At 39.8% G+C, this 5973-nt stretch overlaps 1 non-coding gene across 1 annotated transcript; it reads right to left on the bottom strand.

Moving 5' to 3' along the window:
• Positions 1-3186: 3186 nt before the first annotated feature.
• LOC119822119 lies at positions 3187-3289 on the bottom strand. The gene has a single exon (XR_005286711.1). It is a non-coding gene; the product is annotated as a U6 spliceosomal RNA (small nuclear RNA).
• Positions 3290-5973: the final 2684 nt, after the last annotated feature.

Here is a 5973-nt window from a genome sequence, read left to right as displayed (position 1 = left end):
GGGGGATAAAGCAGTTGTGTCTGAATGTAGAGCGGTAGTTACGGTTAATAATGGAGCAAGCAAGCGTGTGCCTGAGAGTTTGAGATTCCTCTACATAGAGACACGGAAGAAATAGATGTGTTATTTAGCCTTGGTTTGACAGTCATTTTAAGTGTGTTGTATCATAATTTCATGCTACCTGCTTTGACAATGCACACCCACATCTCACTATACTGGGGTTGCCAGGGAAGACCTGGACCATCTCCTGCAAGGGAAAGTACTTCTCTTTTGTCACTGGGAGTGTGGCTGGCTGCACAGGGGATTTTCATTGTGTTTTTTGACGCTAGCACCTTTATTTCTACCTTTTGTCTCAATTGCTTTCTCCAATTCAATTTTGATGAAGAACCCCCCCTCCTTTTTACAATGGTGGCAAGCCTGCTGCAGCACGTTCGAGGCCAAGGCAATTACATTCTTGTGCTAACCCTCTGTGTGTGTTTGTGGTTGTGTTTTCTGTTGCATGTGGTCTGGTGCATGTGTGTCTGTGTCTGTATGTGGTCTCTGTCTATGTCTGTGTCTGTGTCAGTGGTGGTATCTTTGTGGTTGTGTGTTTCTGTTGTCTGTGTCTCTGTGCGTGTCTGTATGTGTTTGTGTGTCTTTATATTCTTTGCATAGCTTGGTTCTCTGGGAAGCTGTCAGTCAAGCAGGCAGGATGGGAATTAGAAAATAAATGCCTGCCGTAAGTCTCAAGGAAGTGGAATCAGGTTTCAGTTGGGTTTTCCCTACTCTGGGAATTCTCAAAATGGTGATTTATCTCTTCTTGTATATTGAAATAAACTAGGACTTGCTTCTCTATATCGTGTCAAGTGTTAATGGGTTCATCCCCGGATGGTGCAAAGTGCTAACCTCTATTGAGTACTGATTAGTCTTGATTCATACATTTTCTTTGTGTGTTTTTGAAATCTATCTTTTCAGTTAACTTGCAAAATGGGTTTCATTATAGAATCTTAATAATGTCATTACAATCTGTTCTCATCCACTTCTCTTGTAACTGCTCTTCTTCCATACTCGCCCACCCCATTCCCCCTTTTTCCTTTCTCTCCTAAAAAGTTTCAGCTTTGGCTTCCAAGGCCTCAAGTATTCCTTTACCCTCGTTTCCCTCCCTCCCTTAAGATCATTTCCTCATTTCTCATGCTGTTCTTTCTATTTTCTTTTTTATATTTATTTATTTATTATGAATACAATATTCTGTTGTGTGTATACCTGCAAGGCCAGAAAAGGGCACCAGACCCCATTACAGATGGTTGTGAGCCACCATGTGGTTGCTTGGAATGGAACTCAGGACCTTGGAAGAGCAGACAATGCTCTTAACCTCTGAGCCATCTCTCCAGCCCTTGTTCTTTCTATTTTCATGAGCTCACGTAGTCACATATATAATTTAATCCTAGATTCCACATATAGATTTTAAAAATCAGGTAGAATTTGTCTTCTGAATCTGACTTATTTTGCTTAATACAATGAATTTGGGTTCCATTCACTTTCCTGCAGTGTCATGATTTACCTGCATGGATGAATGTATACCAAGTATACCAAGTATACCAAGTATATGACTGGTGTCTATGGAGGTCAGAAGATGGTGTCAGGTACTCTGGAGCTGGACTCGGAGATGGTTATGAGATACCATGAGGGTTCTGGGATTAGAATCCAGGTCGCCAACATGAGCAGCAAGTGCTCTTAACCAGTGAGACATCTCTCCATCCCTCCACATTGATTTGTATATGTTGAACAAACACTACATCCTTGGATTGAAACCACAGTGGTCTTGATAGGTTATTTTCTTAATGTGCTAGTCAATGTGCAAGTGTTCTTACCAAGATTCTTTTCTCCATTGGTTCATCAAAGAAACTGATCTTTAGTTCTTAATTTAAAAGGTTTTTTTTAACTCTTCCCTGTTTTATTTAAAATAGTTTTCTTTCTCACATAATATATCCTGATTACAGTTGTCAACCCCCTGTCTACTCTTCTCAATTCTTCCCCTTCCCCTCCATCCAGATCTACTCTTTATATATCTCTCATTATAAAATGAATAGGCTTATAATGGATAATAGTAAAATAAAATGATGAAATAAAAAAACTGACATCAGAATTGACAAGCCAAACTAACAGAAAGAAATGTCTACATGTATGAGCTTGTGCATGTGAATGCAGGCACCTACTGCTGGTGACCATGTCAGAGGAACAGTAGGTGGTAATTGAAGTCCAAGGTGTCAGCCCAACAGGAGGCAACTCTCTGATGGGGTTGAATCTCATTTAGGCAAGGCTACTGGACTGCAGACCCCAGAATGTCTTGTGTTTTCTGATGCATGTTTCCATGCTTGTTACTGCAATATTCCCTCTGGTATCTAGAATGGTGTGATGTGGGTGTGGTGAAATCTCCACGACCTGTAATATAGTGTGTTTATTCTCTTGGAAACAGCCTGTTTTACTGGGCCATTTTTAGCTGCGGGATCATCAAAAAGACTAATTCTTTCCCCAAGCTGTACTATTTAATTGACTATAGTAATGATAGCTTATACACATGCACAGCTCACACATGTAAACATTTCTTTCTGTTAGTTTGCTTTGTCCAATTCCTGATGTCAGTTTTTTATTTCATTATTTTATTTTACTATTATCCATTATAAGCCTATTAATTTTATAATCTGAGATATAAAGAATAGAATTTTTATGAATAGAAAAAAACCATAAAGAATTGCTACATAGCCAGGGCCTGTGAGTTTCACCTTAGGGACTGCATAGATTGTACCTCAAGTTAATGTTTAATAATTGAGTCCCAGAGGTCCAGCTAGTTTAAATTCTTTTTTTTTTTTATTTTTTTCACATTTAAAAATTTCCATCTCCTTCCCTCCTCCTCCCCTTCCCTCCCCTCCTCCTCCCCCTTCCCTCCCCCCCTTCTCCCCCTTCCCTCCCCTCCCCTCCACCCACACCTCCCCTCCCTCCCCCTCAAGGCCAAGGAGCCATCAGAGTTCCCCACTCCATGCCAAGACCAAGGTCCCCCCAACTCCCCCCCAGTCCAGGAAGGTGATCGACCAAGCTGAGAAGGCTCCCACAGAGCCCGTCCATGCAGAAGAACCAGAGCCCAGCACCATTGTCTTTTGCTTCTCAGTCAGCCCCCCTTGTTGGCCACATTCAGAGAGACGGGTTTGGTCGCAAAATATGGAACACTTCACGAATTTGCATGTCATCCTTGCGCAGGGGCCATGCTAATCTTCTCTGTATCATTCCAATTTTAGTATATATGCTGCTGAAGCGGAGCCACAGTTTTAAATTCTTTTAATCTTAATGTTGGGAGATGTGTTTCACAGGTTTCAGAGTGCATCATAGATGAAACAAAGCTTAAAAATGGCAAAGTTAGACTAAGATGTTTTTGTTAAATAGCTTTGGGAGTGAAAAAAACCCAGGAAGACAATCTAATTAGAAAGGCACATAGTTGAATGAGAACTCTTTAAGGTCAGGAATAAGAATGAAGCAGCCCAATTATCATTGACTGATATACCTTCTTGCTAAGACTATTAATGTGTGGATATGTACACCTAAAAATTTAAAATAGAGCTGACTTATACTTTTCATATATAAAAGTTTATGATTGTGATATTCCTTATACGTTTACTTTTCAAGATAAGTAATAAAGTAAGGCCCTTTCCTTGTAACTAAATACTGCAGCCTGCCCGTTAAAACACCTGTGAGGAATACCTTGCTTGCCCACACAGCTAATCTATAATAAAGTTGCTGGGTATGAATGTATGTGGGTTCTTGGGATAATTTGTTTTTCACCTGTAGTACATAAAATGTTTAATCATGTAAGAGATATGGAAAACAACCTTTTTACTGTTTGTTTTTTTTATTAATTGTAATTCATTCACTTGAAAATCAGAATGTAACCACATTGTAATTCCTATAATGCCTGAAAAACTTTGTTGTGATATATAAACTGTAGAAAAGAAAGTTATTATAGCACAGGAAGAAACACAGGAAGAACAGAGAGAGAGAACAGAATATAGAAGGAAGAGAGGGTGTGAGTGTCTTTTTCCCTAAACTCCCTCAAATAGAAAAGTCTCAGCTTATGCTGACTCCTTGGGGTCATTTCAAGGCCCTGTGCTGCTGGAGGGCTGCCTCCCGCAAGACAGCAGTAGCCTCCTGAGCAGATGGAGCAATTGTGATGCAGGTGTCAGGAACTGAACTCAGGTCTTCTGCAATAACAGTATATGCTTGTTGACTTCTGAGCCATCTCTCCAGGCTACAAATGGTGCTGCTTTAATCACCAGGATGAAGTCTTAAAGATTTACCATAGACCATGATTTTAATACATGCTTATATCTATGGCTTCTACAAGACTCAGACTGGCTCAACTCTCCTTTGCCTATGGACACTTCAGTCAAACTTCATGAAATGACCGACCTTGCTTTGACTATTCTCCGTGTCCATACAACTTACACTTCCTGCTGCCTACAGAGAGTGTGTGAGTACAAGGTCTTTTGATAGAGAGCCCTAAATATGACCACAACCCCTTATGAGAGCAACATTTGAAAGCTCAATCAGACTCCAGCCAGGTGCTAGGAATATGAGCCAAATGGTTCTGTATTAGTTAGTTCTATGCTGCTGTGATAAAATTCCATAGCTGAGGCCACTTATAGAAGAAGGTTATTTGTGCTTATGGTTCTAGAGGGTTGGAGTATGTGTGATAGAACAGGGTGGGGTCAACATGACAGGAACAGGAAATGGAGGGCTCACATTTTGAACCACAAACACAAAGCAGGGCCAGTAAGCTAGAAATGATGTGGGTCTTTAAGCTCTCAGAGCCCCCTTCTAGTGACATACTTCCTCCAACAGGACCACACTTCCTAAGACGCTTCAGACAGCATCACCAACAGGAAAGGGATCAAGTATTCAAATATCTGAGACTATGGGGGATATCTCATTCAAGACACCACAGGTTTATCTTCAAATTAGTTCAGTGGCAGTATCTTGTTAAATCAGGCTATTTTCAGGGCACTTGACTGGACAGTTGGGATGTTTGCAAAGGTCTATTGTGGGATGTGGTGTCTTTGAAGCTCAGCCAATAGAAATGCAAGTATATGTAAAGTAGAGGGCTGAGTGAACTCTGGGGACACACAACTTGGTCACCAAGGTATACAGTGATTGTTGGATGTTTTCCCATTCTGAGACTGGTGAGTTTTGACTAATATCTCCTTTCCCCAACCTCTGGCAGCCACCATTCTACTCTTAAGAGTTAAAACTCATAGAATGATCTTACATGCTAATTATATTATACAAGGTGGTCTGATTAGAAAAATTTATGTCCTATTTCATGTGAAATGTGTGTCAACCTCTCCTCTTACTTTGAGGCAGGGTCTCAATAAATTTCCCTGACTAGCCTCAAACTCAAGATATTCACCTGCCTCTGCCTCTCTTGAGTGTTGATATTAAAGGCAAACACCACCACAATTTGCCATTTCAAACCTCTTAAAATTTTACAGACATGCTAGTATTAGGTAAATTTCTTAATTTAGTTTTGAGACTTTCATTCATATATAGGATATATATTTGTTCACACACATATTATCATGTGAGGTGAAAGGTTTAGGATATTTAGTTCTAATCAATAAAGAAGCCTAGAATAGTAAAAAAGGGCTATGTTTTAGGTATCAGGGTATTGTGAGGGTTAAGGTTATAATATATATGAACTTATATATGATTAAGCTCATATATATACATATATACATATGCACACATATATAAAAATGATGATTATATCCATCATCAAGCTAACTCCTATCCCCTTGGCATGTTACCTTTCAATTAATGTAATTTTTATTTTTGATAATCCATGAAATCCAATCAGTGTTGCCCATATATATCCATGTATGGATATGGGACATGGGGAGTGAAGCCTACTAGTGCCCACATCCTCAAAAAAGTTCCCCCTCAACAACTATG

This window comes from Arvicola amphibius, chromosome 8 (genome assembly GCF_903992535.2).
Source record: "Arvicola amphibius chromosome 8, mArvAmp1.2, whole genome shotgun sequence".
In the NCBI taxonomy this organism is placed as follows: domain Eukaryota; kingdom Metazoa; phylum Chordata; class Mammalia; order Rodentia; family Cricetidae; genus Arvicola; species Arvicola amphibius.
Note: the sequence above shows the minus strand (reverse complement) of the source record. Positions and strands in the feature narration are given on the sequence as shown.